The sequence below is a fragment of the Amblyomma maculatum genome, chromosome 10, assembly GCF_055883805.1.
Source record: "Amblyomma maculatum isolate TAMU_Amacu chromosome 10, ASM5588380v1, whole genome shotgun sequence".
NCBI classification, from domain to species: Eukaryota; Metazoa; Arthropoda; class Arachnida; order Ixodida; family Ixodidae; genus Amblyomma; species Amblyomma maculatum.
Window position 1 is genome coordinate 79,528,811 of NC_139353.1, and position 25,233 is coordinate 79,554,043.

General features: G+C 43.1%; 1 long non-coding RNA gene across 1 annotated transcript in view; it reads left to right on the top strand.

The window, feature by feature from the left end:
* Nucleotides 1-21,825, top strand: part of LOC146176845 (uncharacterized) — a 156,515-nt gene extending 134,690 nt beyond the window's left edge. Inside the window, exons 2-3 of the long non-coding RNA XR_014701217.1 lie at nt 3,589-3,738; nt 21,480-21,825. This is a non-coding gene — a long non-coding RNA (uncharacterized LOC146176845). The remainder of the gene's footprint in view (nt 1-3,588; nt 3,739-21,479) is intronic.
* Nucleotides 21,826-25,233: the final 3,408 nt, after the last annotated feature.

Genomic DNA, 25,233 nt, shown 5'->3' on the forward strand with positions numbered 1-25,233 from the left:
GGAGCGTAATGCTGCCGTTAGGCAGCACACGCAGGGAAAAGAGGTATTGGGCATCAATCAAGCGCCGTCGATGTAGATCGGCATTTCCTCTCTTTTTGCGCACACGGGTGTGCGTTTTTTGTATCACCGTTTTGCGCGAAGGAGAGCAGTTTCATTTGGTCAAGCATTCAGAGGCACCCCATTAACGTCAGCGTGAAGAATAAAACGGGACCGGATTCTCGTACCGCGCTGCGTATAAAGAATTTATTGGTTGCGAGAGGCGCTGTAGTGTTTGTTTCTCGTTGATTATCTGCCGCTGTATATTTATGAATTGAGATTCACAGCAATTTGACTGCTGTCTGCCCCGGGAACTGACTAAATGACTGAAATACACCCGGCACTAAAAAAAAATGAGATGCAGTTTACAGCTAACTTGAATAGAAAGGCCAAATTTAGGACCACTCTTCATTAAAGGGGCTCCAACAGCTAGCGATACACTTTTCCTATGCCTAGTATGTGAAAGAATGTCGATGTAAGATAACCTGTCCTTAAGAATTTCGAAATGGCGTATTTGGAAGCAGAGTTATTTCAATCAAAATTTGTATATTTGCGCCTGCGCGGTTTTCCTACCCCTTTTAATTTTTCAGCACGCGCAAAGGCTGTCCCTCCTCCCCGGGCCTCGCCCACTGACACGTCACAACTGACGCATTTGCGCATTTTGGCTTTTACTTTTTTGCTTAGAGCCACACGCCGCAACTTCTGTTTTGGCACGCTTGCTTGCCGATGCGCCCATGCACCACCGGGTAATCTCGTCGTCTGCTTCATCGTCATTGCCCTTAGGCTCTTCACCGAAGACTGGGCTATCATGACCACATACTGGAGATTGAACGGGCGACAGACATACCGGACGCGATCCGGTCTACGTTTATTGTAGCGCCAATTCCCAAGAACACGCACCCTGGCGTTCCTCAGGGTAGGCCTAGGGCCAGGGCGGAAGCCTTAACCAAGACCTACCAGAACAAGAACACCGTCTATGTAGATGCGGCGATGTACTCAAGCGAAAGAGATGCGGTGGTGACCGTGGTAGATTTCCAGCTAAGGGCGAAAACGAGCGCCTCGCTACGGAACAGCACCGTTTCTGACTTCGAGGAAGCCGCTATAGCTCTTGCGGTCGCTGAGGGCATTAGGTCTGAGAATTCGCTAGTAGTTATGACCGATTCGCAAGCCGCTTGCCAAGGATTCATCAATGGCAGGATTAGCAAAAAAGCGGCTGTCATCATAAAGGCCGGCGGGACAAGCGACCCAAAACAACTCGTAGTTTGGGCTCCGGGGCACGTCGGCACTGGAGGGAACGTCCAGATGATCTCATAGCTCGAAGTTCTGCAAAGGGAGAGATGTCAGAGGGCGAAGAGACCTAGGCAGACATTTTGATGCACTACCGGGGGCCAGAAGACGATATCCTGCGCGCCACAAGTTGTTAAACAGGGAGCAGTTGGTGTCTTGTCGGCAGCTACAAATTCTTATCCATGCCTGTCTCTATACAGCAAGATATACTGTATACAAGGACACATGTCCCTGGTGCGGACAGAAACCGACACTATCACATTAGATGGGCCTGCCAGAAAATAGATGCAGTGCCTGTAATTCACAACGCCACGCCGGAGCAATGGGAGGCTGCGGTGTCCAGTTCGGATTTAAAAAAAAAAAACGGCTTTGGCTTATTGAACGGGCTAGCCGGGCAGCAAAGGTCGCGGAAGTCCTGGAATGAGGACCCAACCACGGGAGCTCCACATTATTATTTTTCTTTTTTCCGTTATATAAAGTTTTCTCTCTCTCTCTCTCTCTCTCTCTCTCTCTCTCTCTCTCTCTCTCTCTCTCTCTCTCTCTCTCTCTCTCTCTCTCTCTCTCGCCCTTCGGCGCAATTCGGAAAATTTGTTGCCACGCTATACATTCCTGGAGTTTACCTCACCTTTGCTTTTGTGTTACGTCGTGTGCCTGACGGGTGCAGGACAGCTGTGGGCTGAACTGCACCACGAGTTTGCGAAGGCAGTTGTCGAAGCGTGGAATTGTCTTTTTGACGGGACATGCGGGAGGTTGCTACAGTGTACAGTCCCTGGCGGAGAACGTATTGCAGGTGACGGCAGAAAACGCGTTCTGCATAAAGTGCCTCAGGACGCCAACCTCCGGAAACAGTGGCTACAGCTCATCGGATAGCCAGCATCGGTGAAGAAAGCGTTTATCTACGTTTGTGGATGGTATTTCTCTCCTGATGTGCGTAATTTACACTCGGATTTGGTTCGTGATTTGGTAATTCCAAAAAGACTGCATCTGCGTAATGGAGCGGTACCAAGGCTGTTTCTTCTAACACTGCCGGTAAGAGTAAAATGAAATGAGTGTATTAATATTAGCTTTAGACGCGTTATCACTGTTCACAGTGGATTTATTTTAACTCAGGCGATCTTGCTCGGCGTTGTGGCGTGCATAAGCGGGATTTGTCATGATCAGTGTGAATTACACTGCTCAAAATAAATCAGTGGTGAGCTTACGATGTGAATTTAATAAATTTTTCTCTTACTCTAGTCGACCTTACGCACCAATGTACCCATATAAGCCGTATACTATCGTCGTCGGGGTTGAGCACCGGATTCTTGAACGGCGCGTAACCATGGGGGTCGAGTCCGATCTGGGCACTCATTCGCCGAAGTTACTGCTCGAGTTCGGGGTCCATAATATTTGAGCCGCAGTGAGGCTATGAGATGCCAGCGAAAGACTAGAAATTCAGAATCGAGATCACAGAGAGCGGTTTTCCGGGCGTTGCTGAGGGAAACTCTCTCGTGCACCTCGCTCAAACCTTGAAAACCTCGTGTTTAGTCTCCTCTTGTGTTTGACTCTATACGATGCCTCTTGGCGAAAAATAACGAACGATACTAAAAAAAAACGGAAAGAAATGAGGAGAAGGCGATTGCGTAGTTGTTCGCACTGATGTAGGTTGTCAGGCGCGGTTCGGCGTCAGCTGACCGCTGGAAAACGAAGAACGCGCTCCGACCGGAAGTAAACAAACTCTGTTCGGTTCCCGATTATAATCACAGCATGGCTCCGGCCCTGTAGTTTTTTTTTCCGTCGTGAGGTGTTTGTACAGAGCGCAACCTGAAATGTCACGCGGATGGAGCCGCGTCCAAGTTCACCAACCGAGGCGGCCTGGAAAGAAACACATCAAAGCGGAGATGGGCGGTTTATAACAGAACGAAAAAGGAGAAGAAAGGAGGGACACAGTCAGGAATGAAGAGATTGATCCAAGTGCCAAGAGGCTTTACCCTACAGCAGGAGGGGGAGAGGGGGGGGGGGCGGTGTTGCGAATGAAACGTTACCACTCGTGTGAACTCGTGTGAAATCGCTCAAAGTTGCGCATCTTAATCCCTAACCGATCGGCTGCGGACCGGAAGGGTAAGTTTTGGTTGACAGTAGTTATACACAGCTAGATTTTTTCTGCGAAAAGGCGGGGAGGGGGAGATAAACTGAAAATCCAGAGCACGCGAATGCAGCAGTGCAGCGAGTGACACAGTTCGGTGGCTAACAAATGCAAATTTATTTTTGTCCCACCTTTTCCAGGAACAGCAAGTGCAGATCATCAACCAGCTGAGTGGAAGGGAAGTGGACCTCGCAGGACATGGGCGTTGCGACTCACCCAGCTACAGCGCCAAGTACTGCATGTACAGCGAAGTTGTCATTCAGACTGTCCATATTCTACAATGCGAATAGGTAAGAATAGGAGACGTAAGGCAATGCTGCGATACGAAAATTGGCAAGCTGCAATTTATATTAACGATGAGCAGTCAGCTGCAGTGACCAATAGTGCGAACATAGGTAAGGCAGGCCTGGCCTCACCTTAACGAGTCTCAGTGCAGCCTTTAACAACAGGTGACAATTTCTGCATATTATTAAGAGAAATTATTTCCATCCTCACCAAGAGTGCCCTTGGCAAGTGCTGCTAGCATGTGTATAAAAGAAACAAATTCGTCATTACACAATAAAAACAATTGAATTGTAAAATTTTTCACCATTGCAAACCATTCGGTAAGAGGTGCGTTTGCTGACATATATTAATATGTAATCAGTTTTTTATTTAATCTATTTCAGACCAGCACCAAGCTATCCGGACATAATGCAAGAACAGCAAACCACACACACATCACTATTTTAATGCCTGGCATATTACTAAAGAGGCGTGCAATTCCTTTCTGTAATAATTAGTGCCAACACATGATCATAACACTATTCTGCACTGGACATTACACGACGTTGAATGCTGCGAGCAAGTCGAAGGGCTGTGACACAATAGAACCATGGATACAGACAATCACAAGTCATGTTTACTATGTTGCTGCCCTGGGCCAGGGTGATGGTGACCTGATCATCAGCATTTGGTGCAGCCTGTTCAACAACATATGCGATAAGCATAATGGCCATGATAGACCACACATCAAATGCCTGCATGAACTCCTTTCAAACTGGCAATTAATCATCAGATGTAATTTATTTTGTCTGCATTTCTTTGTAATGTTTTCACTTTGATATTGTTTGGCAGGTACACGACCCACATTTGTAGCATTTGTCAACACTAGGTAAGGCAAATAAAGCTTCACGGAGAAAGCTTTCCACACATTCGCACATAACAGCAAGTTGACATAGGACATAGCCAAGAAAGAAACCCATAATGAAGTAAAGAAACAACATAACATAAACGTGAGTGCTGAGACTGCAAGATAATTTAATAATGAGGTAGCTTGCTTATGCATGCCATTATGGAACGCTAATACAATGGCATTTTTCATTCTGCACTATACTGGCAACTTTAAAGAAGGCAAAGTGCAGCATGCTGGCTAGACAACGTCTCCTAGTTTTCTCAAAGTAAAATAGTAGCACAAGAACTTAGGTCTTTTTATTAATATGATGTTAAAATTGTTTTCAGCTGTAATGCAGCAGCCGTAGGCAGGTTCAGCATCTACGGTTGATTAGAATACACACCAGCACTGCAACTCATTAGGCAAATATTTATATATATATATTTTTTTAACAGCTTCATGTGCTTTCAAGAAGCTGAACTCCATTCTGAAGAACTCCTGGTTCTTGGAGGACATTCGGCAATTGTCTCTCAAAGCTCAAACATCTTCTCTTGAATCTTTTCACAGCTTGGTCATCAGATTTGCTCCCAAATCAGTTGCATAATCGAATGATGAGATGCAAGTAATGTAAGTTGAATGAAATAGAAGGCTAAGACAATATTTTTTACTCCAGTGTGAGTATGCAGTCTAATGTTTCTGCATGGCATGTGCAAACAATAAATCTTTGCATGTAGCTTTTAATGTATGTACATAATATTGCCAACATAAATAGAAGAGAGGCCAGAGGAAATAGAACACAGTGGAAAACAAAACAGAAGTTGATCTATGGAAGCTTGTGCTTCATTTGCGCCATTTAGTTTTGCTCCTTTACACACACAGATAGAACATAAAAGAAAAAACAGATAACACATGAAATGAAACTTGGAGGAAAACAGTCATGGAGAGAAAGAAATGAATGAGTAACATGTCTTGTATACACGGAGAGAGAATTGTAGAGCACATCACAAGAAAAAACACCGATAGATAAAGAGAAAAAAAATTGCTGTAATTGGCTATATTAATATTATATAAATATACATAAAATAAACAACCCCTCGATGCGCAACAAGTGTGCAATATCTAAAACACAGGCTAGAAATACAGGCAAAGGCAATATTGGAAAAGAGTTGAACGCGGTACAGTAATATTAGAATATAAAGTTTAAAGTTAAAATATTAATAAGAAACGGGTAAAAAGCCGTTCAAAATACTGAACAGAAGAAAAAGCGAAAAGGGAAGTAAATAAAATATTTAGGCTAGAAAGTGAAAGTTATATGTGATAAAGTACTGTTTACGATACAAGGCTACGAACATCTAGTATAAATAAAGAGAGCGAGTTTTTGAAGATGTCAAGGTGACGACAAGAAGAGTTAAGCAACCACTGATTCAGTCCACAAGGAAATAAGAATGAAGAAACGGAGAAACTTGAAACGGTCTGATTTCCCTCATGCTCTTTCGCGGAACGCGCAGTAAGATGTACTCTAAGAGCTGAGGGCACTTAATGAGGCCATGAAGAAGTCTGCAGAGAAAAATAATATCTACTCTGTTGCTGATGATACTCTGTTGTAATAAGTAGCCTCTATTTAAGATTGTGCATTCTCGCTAAAAAATTCAGCTTATGACAGCAACCTTCGTCATTGTTTTGTGGAATGATATCACGTTGTCGAAAGTGAAATAGCCTACGGTGACATTTTATTTACCTATCACTCTAGGTCGCGCACTGCACACGCTTTTTAATGGAATAATGCAACATGGCTCCGGGTGCTAAATTTCATCACTTGTGTTTAAACATTCAGACGTGACATACAATCATGAGGAGTATTAGAGGAAACCAAGTTGGAGCGTTGATTACTTTATTACTTCGTAATTATGTATGACATTCGCAGTTTCTTGTTCTGTTTTCTATCTACTTTTCATGCATAATATGTAAATGTTGTCCTCATATTTAGTAGAGGAATACCGGGAACGTTCAAGACTTTGTGCAAAAATATTTTCCCGTGACAGTGCTTATTAGAGTACAAGCTATTCTTTGAGACAAATTCTTTAGAAAACATAAGAAATGTACATAAAAGAGTACATGAAGATGCAGGTCATACAAAAGATTTGAGGAATCGTCTTCCTTTCTCTCACATTATAGTACTAGCCAGCACTGAAGGAACCAAGAGGTTACGAAACCTTTCGGTGTAAGCGTATGGGCATGCTCCGCTTACGTGCGCCTGAATAAGAGTAGCGGCCTTTTCTTACTGGGCAACCGCATGCATAATTCATGTAGATTCTTCCCAGCGGGTCGGGGTGCCGTATTCAAGGTGTCTACAGAGATATCGGGGCAAATAATGCAGCACAAGCAAACAGTGGGCACAAACTGTGGCTGGTTGCAAAGCATTCTGGTACGCGCTATTTTGCCTTGTTCACTACGGCCAATATGTTTGTTTTGAGACATTGTTGACAGCAAAAAAAAAGTTTCGTGTGTGAGAAAGCAGGGGAGCGAAAATTAACGAAGCATAAAGAAAGAGACGGAATAAATATGAGAGGAAGAGTTGAAGCCAATGCGACAGCATGCCGACCATGATGCTCTAGAAAAGGGGAGGTGCTGGAGTCAAACTATGCGAGAAGCCAGAACGTGACACTTAGGTGTCATCTCGACGCCAATTCAGTGCTGAATATATTTCGCCCGGTCAGGGCAGACTGTGTTTATCAACAACCATTTGAATTCTGCACAGTTATCTTGAGCCAAAAAAAACTGACATTTTGGAGGGCATACAGGGGTCAGTCTTGACAACCCTGTTGTGGCACCTTTGAACTTATTGTGAAGAACAGTGTTTTGTATGTCGTATTTAATGGCAGGCTACGGCACAAGAAAAACTCTAGCTTGAAATGTTGGCGGCATTGAGTTATAATAATGTAACAGACAGAAGTCTACATCAAGGAATGACAATGAAATAATAAGAACTGCGCATTTAAAAGTGTACATGTTTGACTTACAAAACAATAGACAAACGAAACGAACCTAAAGCGCAAAATAAAAATGCGATAATAAGTAAAAGATAAAGAGTAATAAGAAGAAAGGACTTCAAATACTCACAACAATTTAAACTACCCGTTGTGGTTCCGCCGATGATCTATACTGACATCCTCCTGCATTACAGACTTCACAGAAGGAAATATTCCCCACCCCACAAGAAACTAACCAGAGAAAAAGCAGTCACCCTTCGAAAAATCGAAACCAACAGCCACGTCCACGGCACCTTACTACATAGAATCTCGCCCATCACTTACAGATATATGAATGCGCATTTTGCAACGTACCAAACACCCAACAACATATGGGGTGGGGATGCAAGGGACCAACTGGTACTCTAACTACCATGGCCATAACCGAAGAGCAGTGGGAGACTCAGCTGTCAAGCCCTAGCCTGGAGGAAGAGCGTAGTCTGGTCAACCGGACTCGAGAGATGGCTCCGGTCCACGGCTTCCTGGACTGAGGAGGCTCCCCACCTAGGGCTGAATATTTCACGCCTACTCATAATAAATGTTTCTCTTTCTCTCTCTCTCTCCTAAATATATAAGTCTGAGAAGGCTTCTAAAAACTCAAAATTTTCCTTAAGCGACGCGCCTTATTCTGGCATTTGTTGCGGAGTAATAAAATACGAGCTCAGACGAGAGGCATTGCTACTTATCAAACAAAACCATGCATAATGTGGTTATCATTCGCTCTTAAAAAAAAAAAAAAAAAAAAAAAAAAACGGGTTGTTTGTTAGCAAGCTTGGCCAAAAAGCATGCTATGAGTGGACGAACTTTCAATGCCTTTTCAAAGCTGGACGAACTTTAATGCCTATCCCCTTTTTTATGACTTAAACAACAGCACAATTATATTTGTAAGGGAAGAACATTCTAAACAGGGTTTCTTTTGCTCAGACCCTTTGAGGCACTGCATTAGAGAGAGAGGATACTTCTCTATTGCAGATTACAGAACATGAAGGTTACGAGGGATTTGGGAAGCGAAATGAGAACGGAAATAACAAAGAAACAATGAAGGAAAGATTAAATGAGCAAAGAACAAAACTGGTTACTCAATGAAGGAACAAAGAAATGAATCAGAAGCAAAAAGAAGGACTTGTTGCTGGCATCTAACAGCTGCGTTTGTAGCTTTCTACTCATCTGGTGTGACATCTTCAAATACGAACTATATTAATCCAAAATAATAAGCTTCGACGAAACATTGCTTTGACATCAGAGGCAGAAAGAAAGAAAGAAGTAAGGATGGAAGAAAGGAATGAATAAGGAAGAAAACAAAGATAAAAAGAAAAGAAAGGAAATAAAGGAAGGAAGTACGAAACCAAGAAAGATCAATCACCGAACAAGAAAAGAAGCAATTCAACAAAGGGTGAGGAATAAGCATATAGCGGCGGGTTACAGTAACCTCATGTCCGCGGATAGATGGGAGCGGTCTATTCAATGCAACGTCCCAAGCTGCGCCTGCAAGCAAAGAGACCTCCCATCGGGACCGTATATCCTGAAAGGCTCATTGACGCTATCCCTTTGGAAACATGGTAATGGCTGCCGAACATTCACGGTTAATGGTGTGAGGGGTAGTTTTGGTATATCATTGTGACCGGAAAGAGGACATTCATTGCAGTACCAACGTTCCTACTTCTTTGTTCAGCAGAATGACTCATTGTGTTGTACAGCATTCACTGGGCATGATACAACGAGGTACATTCATACCTCTTGCGGCATTCCTAATACTTTTTTCTATGCGATGAACTTGCTGGAGCCATATGCGTTCTATGTGAGCGCTGCTACTCATTAAAAAAAAAGAAACTGTGTTTTGAGCGAATATTTATTTTTTTGCGAAAAGGGGGGTAGGGGTGATATACTAAGCTACGGAAGCTAGGTGATAGAAGTAATAATTTTTAGATCTATATAACCCGATATTCATCAGTGATGCCGTTGAAAAAGGCTGTGAATACAAATGCACTCCTGGGAGTTGATCTAAACGCACTGAGAACCGTCGAAGCTGAAGGGGAAAAATTGAGTATTGGTTAGGGTTTGTTTTGATTTCTGCGGGCCACTTCACACATATTCTGACTGCGATGCGCGAAGTTTCATCTATTTCACATCAATATACCCATCATCATCATCGCTTGCCTCTGTTCTGAGGATCACGCGTTGTGTACCAGGTTGTACTGGATTAAAGACGCTTCTTAAAGCTGTTGCCTACAAAGGGCGGAGGTGTCCTTTGTATCACCAACCTGTTGTATTTAAACCATCTAATGTCTTCCCTTGAGCTCCGCTCTGGGATTTGCTTGGATTCAGGGCCCTCCGCTGTGAATTAGGTCAACGGAACACCCTCACACACGGTAGATCCTGGTGCTGCTGCAACTCCTCATGTCTGTACCTTTACCAGCCGCCAATGCAATCTTCAGATCTTTGCGAGCCTTCGAGGTGAATATGTTAGCAACTGGTTTGAAAGTTACACGCGAGTCAGTGCATTTAATTGCTGGGATTATCCACACAAACTGGAGGTCAAATGCAAGGCACCCGTGGGCTCTGCGATGTCAGTGCACGTTAAAGAACCCCAGGTGGTCGAAATTTCCGAAACCCTCCACTACGTCATCTCTCATAGCCTGAGTCGCTTTGGGACGTTAAACCCCACAAACCAAACCAAACCAATCATGAACGTCTTCTCCTTTGCCAAAGTCGAAAAAATTTGGTTTCTGAATCTTGAGGACATCGCTGACTGGTGAGCATTCACAGAGCAGCGGCACAAAAATGTTGGTACCCTTTCCGGTCACTCACTCGGTCCTGGAAAATGAAGTAACTGCCGCTCATCTTCAGCAACCAGGCCAGTCCTACGCATTTTACACAGAGCACGTTGTTGCGCTTTGCCGCCGTGTCAGGGCTGCTATGCCGGAGTCAAATCATTTTCGCCACATTCTTAGCTGTTGCCTCCAATCATTGCTGGCGCTGAACCCATTTTTTTGCTTTTGAAATTACCTCAACTTGTCAACGTCTGGACGAGCATCAGTTGTGCCATCTCCTGCAAGACATTAGTGGTACCGGCGCCCTCGCAGACAGATTTTGTTCTCCCTCCCAGTCGAAAAAAACTGCGGAACTGTGTCAAAAATACGACAAAATATTCTGTAGTTTTGTCGTAAACGTCAGATTTTCCTGTAGTTCTGTAGTACTTTTCTGTAGTTCTGTAGTTTTTCTGTAGTATGTTTCTGTTGTCTGTAGTTCTGTAGTACTTTTCTGTTGTAACTAAAGAAATTTCTGATGTTACTACAGACTGTTCTGTTGTCACAACAGGTTTTCCGTCAAAAACCGTACAGAAATTCTGTTGTAACATCATAAAGGTTTCTGTAGTTTTTTCCGACTGGGCATACGATCTCTAATACGGGACGAGCTCTATGAGCAGCCCAGCACAGCATCTGGATGCCCGATTCTCCCATCAGCTGCCGCGGAATTCGTATCATCATCAAAGATGACCTGGCTATTTTCACTTGCGCTGTGGCACCTGCTACGCATCACTATATGTCTTACACGCCCACCTATGCAGAGATTGCTTCGTGCCCACCCGTCTTGACTTCTCCAACTTGACCAAAAATTGTTTGCGTTCATGACGGTGCTTTGGCACGTGATCCTGAAGAGGCCAGTTACGTTCCGACCTCGCGGCCCTGCCTCCCTGTGTACTACTATTATAGAATACGTGACGTTATTCCCCGTGTTAGTTGTTGCCACCAGCAAGATGAGAAACAGGGTCTTGCCACCTTCGAGCGTTCCCGAGAGCACCAACCTGACGCTTCTACCATGCTATGCTCAGATTTTCCCCGACGTCCTCTCGCGTCTCCCACTCCCACGATGTCTCCCAGCCATCGCATTCTGCTCGATACCGCTACGCTTCGCCTTCTCGCAGCAGGTCCCCGCATCTACTAGCTTCACAACCCTTCGCCTCTAAGGCTGAAAACTAACGAAACAGTTTGGAGGAAATCTTATTGGAGTACGAACTATGATATAGTTCCTTGGCGACGGCCGAATAGGTTAACAGTAATTAGCGAAGGACTGTGCGTTCTGGCCTTTATCTACATGTACGTACCGTTTGTTTTGCCAATAATTTCACCCTCTTCTTTTGCCTGCGCAAAGTACTACTAAATGCATCGGTCCGCTACTTCGCGTAGCCAAAGACATTCTTATCAAATCCGCCGGGAGATGCACCGAACGCGTCCTCAGTAATACCCATCGGCAGCACATCGCAATATTCGCACGGCGTCTGTCCTAGCCTGAGTCTATTTAGGACGTTAAATCTCATAGACCAAGCCACAATTTCTTTCTAAAGTCCTTGAGGAAATACTGTGCCCTGCCAACACTCTCCGTACGACGTCCTCCAGCTATCATCTTCAGGGCAGGGAACTGATTGAGCATTTTCAACGCATGATCTCCGACATGATATCCGTGCACATCGCTCTTAACCACCGGAACTATGACGTTCTGCTTTTCGTCACCCGCGCTACAATTCCGCAGATCAGCGCAACAGTAGCGATAGCCCTTGCTTATAAAGTAGGCTGTCAACTGTAGTTGATACTTCCTTCATCTCTGCTCTCGGCCCTCCGTCTCGTATCGCCCACTTTAACCAATGGGCCCTTTTCAACTTTGAAGTCTCTCAGCAAGAACACAAAACTAAGTACGAGAAACACCACATCACAATTTCCTTTTCCTCCGGTGATGAAGTTCTCCTTTCGGCACTAGACTCCACTCCTGGCATGTACAAGAATTTCCTTTACCGCTATATTGGCCCTCAACACGATACTCTAACAAACGTCTTTGGAGAACTATTTTATTGTTCCTTAACTCACACTGCCGATCGGTGTCGACGCTCTGAACAGGCCGTTCACGTGGCGCTCATGAAGTCATAGCCTGCTCCTCCTCTGCCCTGTTATCAGTTGCCAAGCTGAACACTCCCTTGCCGGGGGATTTTTGTGAGTATGATGAGCTAACTTTCACCTATTTGATGTGTACATATTCAACATTATCGTCGCTTGCCTCTGTGTTGGGGATCACGCGCATGAACCTGGTTTTTCAAGATTAAAGACGCTTCAGCAAGTGATGGCTTATAATAAAACGTTTTAGCTACTTCATACTGTCTTCCGCCTATTGAATGATTCAATGCTTTAAGAGATCACTGAGGTGGATACCTATTTTTAAATGCGTTTGTTGAGTTTTGATTGAAGTTATTAGTTATTTGCGTTCGTTAGGCGCACCCTATAACACCTTGTAACATTCCAATTGCCCATGCCGGATTTGTGCTCTCTTTTCAGGTAAGTATTAGCCGCAGGGAAAAGATTATGAGAAGGAACAAGGTATGGTGCCTAGCTGAGTTGGGTGACATAGCCAGTTACTTAAGCTTTCACAGTGAGCACAATACAGAAGGTTGTGTTATTCTCTCTTTCCAAAATAAATTGCAGTAACAAAGCCGATTGATAAGCAAGAAAGTAACTTTGTATTCGCATATAGTACACAGCCTTCAGGAGTTATGTGCTTTGGTTCTTGCTTAAAATGTTGGGCAGTTTGCTTGGAAGAAAAGTAATGTGTAGTTTTGGAGGCAACACTATAGATTTAAAGCATTTAGGAATGCTTTTTTCTTCTCTTAATTAGCACTGAACGTGCAGAAATGCATCGTCGCTTTTTGTTATGGAAGGAGATAAGAATATTATCTAAGGGCGGGTGCTATCTTATGCCGCATTTCTATCTCTCGGAAGTGGAAACATTGAGGCAGTGGCGAAATCTTTACAAAATACTCAGTGTAATGCTTCGTAGGGCCTCAGAAGAAAATAAATTGTGTCTCTATCTGTCTCGTATTTGATGAAACTACAGCAAATACTACGAGTGGCCTAAGCTGTAAACTAAGGCAGCCCTCACCCACCCCCCTCTCATAATAAAAAAAAAAACACTCGCTCACAACAAATGACACAGTTAAAGAAAACGTGTTTTGACCCGAATGTAAGGGGTTTTTTTACAGACTTCTGTAAAGTAAATTTCTGCTATTAGAGAAACAATATTCAAAATAAGAAATCACGAAATGACAACGCATTCAATGTAACGCATGGTGGAGCCTCAACACTTGACAAAGCATGCGCCTGTAATGGTGTGTCTGCCACTGGCATTACGAAACCGAAGACGAAGGCTTGAGAGCTCGAGAGTACCGAGCAGATCCTAGGAACAGCGCCGCAAGGTGGCGACCCCTGTTGTAGCCTGCTGGTCGTCTACCTTCTTTGACTCTCCGAGTTCTTCTGCGGCTCTCCTGTTCCTTTCAGTCGCGAGTCTTCCATTCGCACCACAGGCCACAGCCATTAATCTCGCGAGCCCAGGTCGCTGATTGGATCAAGAGCACGCGAGAAAGCGCTGAACACCAGCGAACAAGAACTACTTCCTTTGCCTGCTATATTTCTTCTGCTTTTCGCGTCGAGACCACCTTCCCGCTTCCTATAGCGATGTTGTCGCTATAGCCGACAGCAGACCAATATACAAAGAGCATTGTGTGGGCGAGAGTGTTGGTCGGATGCTTTTTGCAATGCTGCTTTTTGTGCCCACGATATAAGAGAAGAGACGTAAGGTAGCCGGCATGGCATACAGCTGAACGCACTCTTCTGGAAATCTTTGCACAGACCGATAAGGCAGTATTGTGAAAAGTTGCTCAAAAGGGAAATAAAGTTCATATTTATTGCGAAAGCATTACTTCGCCATATTCACAAATTTGTTGTCCGCCCACCGCGTCCGCAGAACGTGTCCGCAAAATCCTGTCAGCAGTCGTGAGTAATTGAGAAGTCTTAGAGGTTAATGAGCGGTGCAAAACAATAGAGGGTGACGTAATGATGTGTACTAAAAATAATTAGGTCAATAAATAATTATATATTATTAGAGGCAAAACACGCAACAGCGTATGTGCAGCAGTTGTGAGTAATTGAGATGTGGTAGAGGTTTAGGAGTAGTGTCGATCGACAGAGGCTGATGTAATATTTTTTTCGAAAATGTAATTAGGCCTAGAAGTTAATTAGGTCATTATTAGAGGCCAAAATGTAAAGGCAAAGGCTAAAATGGTCTCATTAGCCAATGGCTTGGTGCTAAAATTCAGTGTATCAAATACTACAATAGTTAATTAAATCAGTCAATTAAGTTGAGGTCAAGGATGTGGCACCCCAAGACCTGAAGTCGAGGCAAAAAGGGCAAAGGAAGGGATTGGGGCGCAATTTGAAACTACCTAAGACTAAAAAAGTTAATTAAGCCTTTATATTAGGGTGACGCTAAGCAACCGGAAGTAGAACTGAAAAAGGGCACAAAAAGGGATAGCGCGCAATTTGAAAGTACGGAATACTAAAATGGGTAAACAAGAAGTGCAATATTGCGACTTCAAAAATGTAACGTCACGAAACTGGAAGTAAAGCCAAAAAAGGCCATAGGAAGGGCTTGGCGCGCAATTTGAAAGTACCAAAGACTATAATTGGTAAACAAGAAGTGAATGAAGTAACTAGAAGCAACCAAGAGCAGCATCCATGCTTTTGCATTTTTGCAATGCAGATTCTGCACTCGTCTTTATTTTAGTATGCGTTGCAGTTCTGTAAAAAAATTAACATAATAACATGATAGTAAGTGTTAGATAATGAAAATACTTGTGCATAGCTAATGGGGGCTCGCTGGTTCCTTTTTTATTATTTATTAAAAGCTGAAGGGTTCCCAGTTGAGAGAAGACACGAGGTAGGGGCGATTAAACAGCGGATTAGAATGGTAACAATGGTTTTTGTAAGGTAATTACAAAGGTGATGAAGATTTTTCAAGGCAGCCTTGAAGTAAGCAGGTTCCGAGACTAGTGCATGGCTGCTGGCAAGGTAATTCCAGTCGCGAGCTGTGTAGAGGAAAAATGAATTGCAGTAGTACGAGCCCCATTCAGAATGACGCTTGTAGGAAACTTTGCGGGATGTTTGTCGTACTGGTTGGATGAGCTGGCTCTCATTAGGTGAACTATGGAAAAAACTTCTGATAAAGGCAGAGGCGGGAAACTCGGAGAAGGGAAGTGAGAGAAGGGCGTTGAAGTTGAAGCTTTAGGGCAGATAATGCTAAACGATCGGGGAGAGTTTGAAAGGATAAAGCATGTAGTACGGTTTGGTACAGATTCAATAGGTGTGATAATTTTTTTTGCTGCGGATTAAAGATTCTACTAGCGTATTCAAGTTTAGGTCTCACAAGTGTTTCGTAGGTTAATAGTTTTAAGGAAGAAGGAGCCATGCTGAGGTTACGACGAAGCTAGACAATTGTTCGATTATGTGAATTTATTACTTGGCTAACATGGTAAATCCATCATAGAATCCATGAATAAAGAATATGAGGAGCAGATTCTAATTTCGACATTCTGCCCTTGAAGTACAGAAGGCAAGTACACTGCTTCCACTCTTCCGTGAGGCAGAGCTAGCTTATGATTCAAAATGTATTCGTAAATTTCAGTTGAGAATGAAGCGAGGACTCGATAGAAAGCATTTTCGTCGGCAATTATAGTCAAAGGTGTCGCCAAAAATTTGCACTGTTCTATGCAATGCATCCGCCTTGAAATACTTCGTTTGGCTAGGGATAAGAGATTCTTTCTACTCCACTGGTAACCTAAGTTTATAAAATAAGAATGGAAGTTAAGAAAATCGGAAAAGGAAAATGCATCATGAAACATAAAAATAAATTATTAGATTGGGTTTCTGAACTGAGTCTAATTGATAACCTCGTAAAAAAAAGTAAATTGTGGCTAAGTTTTCCACTGCAGAAAGAGACCATCATGTACTACGGGTTTAATAATGTACATTAAAGCAAAGAAAAAAATTTGGTTTTATTATAGTTTTTTAAATAAATCCTTGGAACAAATAAAAAAAAAATCTGTCTAAGACATTGTGTTCTTTTCGAAACAGATGCACTGCCAACCTATTAATTCCTAAGCATTGAATACAAAAGGAAAAAGAAATTTCAACACCATTTAAGCCCTTTGAGCTTAAAGAATAACCGGCGCGAAAGAATAATCTTTGAAGCATATGAAATGGCACGGACCGGTTCCACGGAATGCGTAAGCGATCCGTCAAAAGCGCTGATGAGCAGAGAGATCCAATTATTGACAGGCAGTGTGATGGAAAGCGGTAGTTCAGGTGTTACGGGTTAATGAATTGCACTTATAAACTTGTTTCTGATACGTGTTTGTACATGTTTTCTTTGTATGTGTGTATATAAGGAGAGAAGTTTGTAATAAACAGTTGAAAGTTCGCGCACGTACCACTCTTCTCTTGTGTTGATGAATCGTCTCTAGTTAAAGTTCAGTGCGCCTACGTGATGCTGAAAAACCAACTAGCCGCCATTACAGCATTGCAAATAATACTAGTTTATATTTATTTATTGTAATACAATTGTAGACCGAAGGCATTGCAGAAGAGAGCGCGAGGAAACATACATTGCGAACCAGCACAGCTAGAAGAAATATTACGCTTAAATCCCAATATAAAAAATACTTTGTTGTGAATAAAAGAGGGAACGTGAAAGAAGGAGCAGACGAAATCGAAGGGAAAAATTAAATACGGCCGCAGATAATGACGACTTCTTGTGAAAAAACAAATTACAGGGGTGTCTCGATCCTTACGTGCGGAAATTCGACCGCATTTAGAATTCCGTGCTTAATTCCCTTACAGGCTCGTTTTGCGAAACGTTGCTCTTCGGACGCCTGCCAATTTACTATATTTACTTGGTTACTTCACCTATAAATTTTTTTTGAACGTCGGTCCCGCTCCGGTGGTGCAGTGTTTAGGGCGCACGAGTGCTGTGCTCAAGGCTGTGAGATCGAAAGCCGGCAGTGGCGGCCGCTTGTCGATGTTTTGCAAGGCGGCCTTGTACATTGCGATGCCAGTATACGTTAAAAGCTCCAGGTTATGAACTTCTGGAGTATATCTTTATAGCGTCTCTATTAGCCTGAGTATCTCCATGACATTAAGCTCAAAGCGACCTGTTAAATAGACGAAGCAGTTCTACCCCGTTTACCCGTGCTTTCTTGAGCACCAAGTACTTGCTGTCGGCGCTGCCTAGTGCGTGTGTGTGTGTTGGCGCTTGTCCACCCAATGAAGTGTTGTTAAAAACGTATTCACTGCGTTATTCACTTCCGCACTGACGTAAACAATACGTGTCAGTATGTGAACACGTTGTTCATTCTGAATAAGGGGCTCCCGGGTTTTCATGTCGGGAATGTACTCCGCCGACGGCAGTGGTGGCAGTATTGGAGAACTTTTAAGCTGCTATGATAAACACCTGGGTAAAATTCTGACCAGTATGTAAGCTCTCCGAAATTTTGAGTGCTGTTTTTGAATCCCGGTCACGCAATGCTAAACTAATAACGTAGAACTCGAGCAGACGACGCTCTGCGCGTGATTCCGTTCTCTCAACGGTAAAGTCTCTTCAGTGGTGTCACCTGGCGACAAATAGTGGAAATACTGTTAAAAGCAATAAGATCGCATTTAAAGCACGCCGTTCGTGTTCGCTTCTGTGGCGCATTGTATTAATATTCCTTATTTCAGCCCTAAAAACATCTGTTCGAATCCCTTTATTGTAATTATTTCTCAATTTTCTTACAATCTACAACATTCTGATAAGTTACTAACAGCTTTCCTGTGATTTGTTCCTATTTAGACTGCATTATGCGATGTTATGTAGTAGGCGAATATGTCTACTTAGGACAGGTAGTAACCGCAGATCCGGACCATGAAAAGGAAATAACAAGGAGAATAAGATTGGGATGGAGCGCATTTGGCAAGCACTCGCACATTATGACTAGCAGCTTACCGGTATCGCTCAAGAGGAAAGTATACAACAGTTGCATCTTGCCTGTACTCACCTATGGGGCTGAAACGTGGAGGCTAAGGTAGAGGGTTCTAATTAGGTTGAGGAGGGCTATGGAACGAAAAATGGTAGGGGTAACATTAAGAGATAGAAAGCGTGCAGAGTGGGTCAGAGAAATAACTCTAGTTACCGACATTCTAGTAGAAATTAAGAAGAAAAAATAGGCATGGGCAGGACATGTAGTGCGAGGAGAGGATAACCGATGATCGCTGAGGGTAACAAACTGGATTCCAAGGGAAGGAAAGCGTAGCAGGGGGCGGCAGAAAGTTAGGTGGGCGGATGAGATTAAGAAGTTCGCAGGGGTCAAGTGGATGCAGCTAGCACAGAACCGGGTTAAGTGGAGAAATATGGGAGAGGCCTTCGCCCTGCAGTGGGTATAATCAGGCTGCTGATGATGATGATGCGATGTTTTGGTTCTTAATAGCCGAAAAACCAGCCATGAACATAACCCCGAGGTGACGGTATCACTACGGTTACACTATGAAATTAACTTAAGTGCAATCATTTCCTGCCTTCAGTGAGTGTATGCTACCTTTAGGTTGCAGTCAGAGGCAAATCGCAGCGACAATCGCCATTTAACACCCTGAGAGCGTCGGCTGCTGGAGTGCTCCTACAGGATATGGTCCGGGAATACGCATCGAGGCCCGAGAATTTAGCGACACGGTGCCGTTGCATTTTTAATTTTCAAATCATGTAACCACGCGTCAAAATTCTAAAACTATGCGTGTAAAAAGTACAATAATAACCACAAAAAACGAACAAGTGTAAATATTCTCTGCTGTGCAGGAATCGCGAGCGAGACTGCACTTCAGCGTCTGAGTGCGACATGTTTGCGCATTCTTGTGCTGCAGTCTCAGACGCTTAGTTATGAACAATGCAGTGAACTCCCACGCCATCTAAACTGTGCAGGAAGTTGAAGCGATTTACTATTGACTATTTCTTGATGCCGGATGACCACATGAACAAGCTGGGCGAGCAACAGGCACAAAACGAATAATTTTTTTTTTTTGGTGTTGATAAACGTAACAAATAAATATGCATACAACTAATCAATTAGACAAGAGAAGAAAAACCACCACATTGAGCCGGTGGGAGCCCAACCAGACCACCGAATTTAGTGCCCGTTCGCTACCACTGAACTGCGGCTGTTAAATCTTCCGCTTTCTTAATTATACATGTTGCGTATAATGTATCATTGATAGCGTTCGCCGGCGCCAGCTTCATACATAGCACCGACTTGGAGCCCCTTGTGATATCGCGACTATCAGAAGAAAGTGGCATAGGCGGGAGAGCGGGAGCATTGCGATATCCCTTTAGACTATCTATGATGCCAAGGCATTTATAGCCCTGGGAGACCTAATGAGAAAAAAATGCGGGTGAAACAAGCCGTCTTGAACTAGATCAGATGCAAGTAAATAGGAACTGACGGAAAGCAAGGCATAACGTATTTTTTTACTTCATGAATGTCAAGAAATGAGTATTCATGGGAAATGTGTTTACAAATGAGAAGAAAAACATAATGACGACGATGGTGTCCCATTCTACGACCTCCGAATTTTGCAACCGGCACTTTATCAATTAGTTACGTAGACAGCTGTGCAATCTTCCACTCTCTTAGGTATTATGCTACATGTAACGCATCGCTGAGAGTGTTCGCCATTGCCACCGTCCTTTATACCACTGGTCACAGAAGGCCCTGCGATGCCGCGGCTATCACGTAGAATATGATATGAGTATGATATGAATATACAACGTAGAATATAGTGAGAGATCACATAGCGGGTTCAAATCCCACCGGTGGTATGCGGTTGATTTTGCTTTTTTGTTCTAATCAGTGATATCCACAAGTAATTATTACTTCACATTGATCACTAATGAAAAATTGTTTATGCGTTATTTTCATCAGTGGCTGTTAGAACGCGCCTTATGTACTTCTGTGGGAGGATGTTCTGGTTTGTTTTTGTTTGTGGCGTTTAACGTCCCTAAGCGACTCAGGATATGAAGGATGCCATTGTGGAGGTATCCAGAATATGTTTTTACCACCTGGTGCTCTCAAACGTGCACTGTGATTGCATTGCACACAGGCTCCTTGCTTTTTGCCACCATCGAAAGGTTTGCGCAGCTTTTCGACGGAGGTGAATAAATAATATAACAGATTACATACGGGCAAAGAGACTAGCGGCGTCTCTGTATTCTTATCGTTATTTTGCATTAGGGTTTTAATGAAAATGCCAGGGTGAGATATTCGACAACAACAAAATACCGCTAATTGAAATGGGTTGGTATGAGGCAACCAGCTAGTACAAAGCAAACAACAGTAAGCCACCGGATGGCCTTCATAACTCGTTGCCCCTATGCGTCAGATTCGAGCAACGCAGTGAGCACAAAATCCAAGCAGAATGGAACCCATGGTCTCACTTCATTTTGTCGCCAGTGTGCCTACAAAGCACGTTTCATGAAATATTCTTTTAATGTAATTTTAATTGGCGGCAATATGAGATAAGCTACTATGTCTTCTATATATTAAATTCAAATAAAAAATCTCTCATAATGGCTTTTTTATAGTTCATAATGGCCCTGTAGAAATTCTTTCACAGTTTACTGTAGAATGAGGGCATGATAGAGACTTAAAAAAGCCGTTTTAGTAGCCCCTTTATTAGCGCTCGTTTCATTGGCATCGCAAGCAGCATTCAATATACACATACCGAAAGCACATGATACAGTACACTAGTAAACACTGTTGAAGACGACGAAATGAAGCCGTAAATAGGGTGACAGCCCGAAACGTGTCGAACAATACTACTGAAACGTGCTGTTCTCGGTTAGGATCCTGGGATTCATGCATATGTTGGACGTGTTGAATGAGAGGTAACATTTATTGCAAGAAGCGACAAACTATGAATGCCCTTGGGATGATTTGTCGATTCTCTTGCAGTGTATAAGGTGTATGCTGTGGATGATTCCTCTGCCTCGAGAGATGCACAGAAACGTCAAGGCGGGACATCTAATCGACGGCTGGTCGTTTCTCACACGGCATCCATGCCTGAAGTCAAGGGCACTCTGGTAGGCAGCACAAAGGCGAAGCGCCAGGAAGCAGTAGCAAGCACGAAGATCAAAGCCCAGAATTGCACTCCTGAGGCGACTCTGCGCCTCGTATTTATACTCCGCTTGGTTACAGCTTCTCCCGACTAATACGGTGGGGTGAAGGTGCATGTAAGCCAGTGATGCGAAGTCCAGAATATCCTCGCTGTATTTGAATGTCCTTGGCGCTGGCCCCACAATGTCCATTGAATAAAGGTTCAGTGAAAAGTGGTTGCTGTGTTTCCTGCTTCGTGCTGATCGGGTTTTTATCGCTTCATTCTTTGTCATGGAGATTACTTGTGGTAGGTGGAAAGGTGAATGGAAATCAGTTGAATGGTTTGAGGAAGGCGAAAGATTTTGGTGCCATTTATAAACATCAAGAATTTATTTAGCGTCCGCCACTTTAAAACCAGAACACCTTTTCAGTCATTTAGTTGTTATGTGTAGAGAAACAGCCGCAATCGTAATGGGCAGTTTCGCATTTTATTTCTGTAGAGTTTTCACGTGCAATTCTAACGCCATATCTCTCTACCCGTAAATCCTTCCAGCTATATTTTTCATTCATTTTGTGCGTAGGTATCGGCATGAAAGATTGATAAGGCACAGGGGAAGCAAACTGTAGAAGAATAGAAAGAGAGTCAAAAAGTGTAAAATTTAAGAAAAATATACCTAAAAACCACATGCTTTCAATGCGACCAGAGATTGACGGAATTGCTTTTAGCTCTAGATAATGAGAAAACAATGAGATAGTAAAAAGCATTTGGTGCCCAAAATACTATTCATTCCTTTGAATTTAGTCGATGGTTTTCCGCCTAATCAACAGTTTCTTTCCAGAGTTTTCCTTACGAAAATATTATCGAACTTCTAAAAGGACAAAGTGAACTATACGACATGCTTCCCAGTCCATATCAAACTGCGGCATGCCGCGTGTCCTGGAAACTAGTTCGCTACAAATACAAGCTAGACACATTGATTCAACCGCACGTGTTCTTGATGATTCGGGTAGCCCCAATTAGTGAAAGCGACGTGATCCGAAATACTCAGTCGTGCTCTTCGGTCTGACGCTTGCTTCCTCATTAGTTTGTCATTGTGGGTTGCAAACACGTTCATTGTCCTAATGAACGTATCACTGCTGATTGTTCACAATTACATGACCTGTATTTTTGCAAGAATCGAGCCAGCGATGTTAGTCAGGATGTTCTCCATTTATACTTTTTGAGAGCACATGTGATTTCTCTCGTTATGACGTATTTACTTTTTCTGATTCAGGTTTCCTACTTTCTACAATATAAGCTTGGAGAAAGCTGGAATTAGAGGCATTGGAACATATAAACAGTCTGTCGTTCTGTGAGCCATCGTTGACATAAAAGTGGAAGTGTGAGGACGTGACTTCTCTTAGTGTGAATGCAGCACGCCCTCTGTAGTAATAGTGCCTTATAGAAGGCTGCTTTTTAGTGCTGTTGTGCTTGTTAGCAAGCGCCAGGAATTGAAATTCTCATCTTACACCTTTGCTAATGTTAGATTGGTTTATTTAGGTTTTTGGCATGGTCCTGTACTCTTTTGTACAAGAGTAACAAACGCACGGCTCGGGAGCAGGGTTATGTTCCCAATTTTATTCCCAAAATAAGCTGCGAAGCTTGGTTAATAATTAAGAATCACTAAGAAGCGAGCGGTCATCCTCATGTGTGCAACAAGAATTTGAGCGAGCAAGAGTTTGTCAGGTAAGCTTGTGCTGAACAGTTCACTGGGTAACTTGTGGACGAAGGACTGCCACGCGCGTTTACGTTCTCGCGCTTGAACAGTACCGATTGTTTGGGATAAAATGCTGGCTTCATGACAGAGCAGTACATTCCCATGGTAACCGAGGTAAATGGAAAGCCAGGAGAGCCCAGTTTCTTCTCAATGGATGTACCAAGCGCGACAATGAAAGGTTCACGGGAAGCAAAAAAAAAAGGGCATGCCAAATTCGTCGCGATATGCATTGTGCGTCTTCATAGCAAACTTCAGCAGTACTAAGATAGTATTTTAATGAAGAAAAAGCAACTTAACCTGCGCGAAACCATTCAAAACTGTAGCCTGCCGAGCTAAGCTAATCTATGAAGAAAAATCAAACATCCGCCGAAGTCCGAATGCCACTGATCGCAGTCAGCGCACATGAATGTTTAGCGCGGAACACTCCTCTCCATCGTTACACTAAAGGATGTCTTCGCATTGTCCGCTCTATTCGTATTTTCAGCACGTTCAAGGAACACTCGAACAGCTCTGCTCCCTCCGGCTCTGGGAAGGCCCTGTGCATTTGTCACGTACCTTATGAATCAACTTGTTCGGCAGTGAAATATTATACAGATTCGATGACCTTTTACATTTGAATAGTCGTGTGGTGCATTAATAATATTTCATAACAGTGCAAACAATGCGGCCGGTTTCGCATATTTTCCCAGTCGTTAAAACGCGCAGGTAACTTTTCGGCATCTTGCTGACTTGGTCAAGTGCTTCTTCGCCAAATTGGAGACCCTTAAACTTCAAATTAAGCTTAAGGAGGCACAGACGGAAGTGTATATCAAGTAAATGAAAAAATCTAACATTAACGCTCAAATATGCTGCCTTAAGTTTAGCACAGCTCAACAGCAATTTAACTTGCGTTATTCCATTACTGCGTCACGCGGGTGCTGCTAAGTTATGCTACCAAGTTACGCGCTCGCACCCAATACCTGATTGTATCTGGGCATTTTGCTAAGGTTTTATCTTTGGGGACTGTTTTCCTTCTCTACTGAGTTAATTTACGCCACCCTCCTTTCGTGACGCTAATAATATGTTAATATTTGATATGGTCCCACCCCTGGAATTCAATATTATAGTCCTCAAAAAATGAGCCGGTGGACAAATGTGGTAGGTGGCTTCTGATGTCGGCGAAATGCAATGCGTCCATGCGCATCGCAGTGGCAACTACAATGGTTCAAATTATCTGGATCTCGCCACAAAGGCGTCCCTCATAGACTACTTTGCTCTAAGATGGTAAACCGCCTAAACATTTAAACCAATAGTGGCAATCTTTCTCTCAGCAGAATATAAAAAAAAATAGAGGACATATTCCACTTTTACAGAGCGAAGAAATAAACATAATTGCACCAAAACTCTACCATCGCCGCTAGTTCTATTTACGAGGAGGGTTTGAGAATTAACTGAACAATTCTTGAAGAAAGGCTTATTTATTATTACTATTTCAAATAAACACCTTAAGCAAGAAGCTTAAGTAAGGAAGTAATTAGTCCACGGAACAGCTAACAAAAATGGTACAGCTACACGTGTAAAATGACATCGAAAATTATCAGAATCGTGCTGATATTTCCCAGGAGGTCAGCTCATAAACAGCTTTTTTCCCTGCACGAAAAAAAACAAAGCTTGGGGTGGCGCAATGGTTTGCGCGATTACTTGGGGAAAGGAAGGATTGTGGTTCTATGGTGCGATGTCTGGTGGTGACACTTTGTCGTTTCAGGGGCCGTTCGTGCGCATAATGCACTATCCACCGGATCTTATGATAGTCTCTGCGCACGCAAAGTATTACAAAACATTTTTTTCAATATTTTTCTTTCTTTTCACGAGTTCGT